Genomic DNA, 864 nt, shown 5'->3' with positions numbered 1-864 from the left:
AATGAGATGCCCTGCACCACGATTTGTATGATGAACTTAAATGAGATGCCTTGCACGCTGGTATATGTACCATGAGCAGGATTCTATGATGAACTTAAATGAACCACGATTTGTATGATGAACTTAAATGAGATGCCCTGCACCACGATTTGTATGATGAACTTAAATGAGATGCCTTGCACCACGATTTGCTACCAGGATGCCACGATTATGACAACGCCCCCTATGCACTCATGGGGAGAAAATACGATGCATGACATGACATGTAAGGGTCTATTTTATATGACATGAGAATAAATTCAAGATGATTACATTAGAAACATACAAGATTGAGAACCGGAATAACTCAAGAATGTTACACCCTATGCCTCAAGAAAATTTGTGGTTTTGCATCGAATGCTAAGTAACACCCTTCTGTTTTAAAATGTCTTATGCTGTCGTTCCTTATTCTATGTTTTCACATCAAGGTCATTTTTTTAAAGGTCATACCGGGGGAGTGTCGTTCCTTATTCTATGTTTTCACATCAAGGTCATTGTTTTAAAGGTCATACCGGGAGTTAAACCCAGGTTGTTAGATTCAAAGTCCAAAGTGCTAACCACTACACCATAGAACCCCTTGTAAAAATTTATTTTGGAATGGTTTTCCTATTTTATGCCGATTCCACAAGAAGAGAGATCCTATCACTAGTCAAACTTAAGTTATTGGATTCAAAGTTCTAGAGCTGTTTTATCTAACTCATTGTGATCTTGAGCACCTTTAGAGTGGTTGCAGAAGTAACCCTCCAGTGTTGATTGAAGCTCTTGGAGAACATGTAATTTTATATATTTCTTATAGTTAATTTATATATTGTTGTATATTACAAA

This window comes from Cucurbita moschata, unplaced genomic scaffold, assembly GCF_002738365.1.
Source record: "Cucurbita moschata cultivar Rifu unplaced genomic scaffold, Cmos_1.0 Cmo_Scf00099, whole genome shotgun sequence".
Classification (NCBI taxonomy): Eukaryota; Viridiplantae; Streptophyta; class Magnoliopsida; order Cucurbitales; family Cucurbitaceae; genus Cucurbita; species Cucurbita moschata.
Note: the sequence above shows the minus strand (reverse complement) of the source record.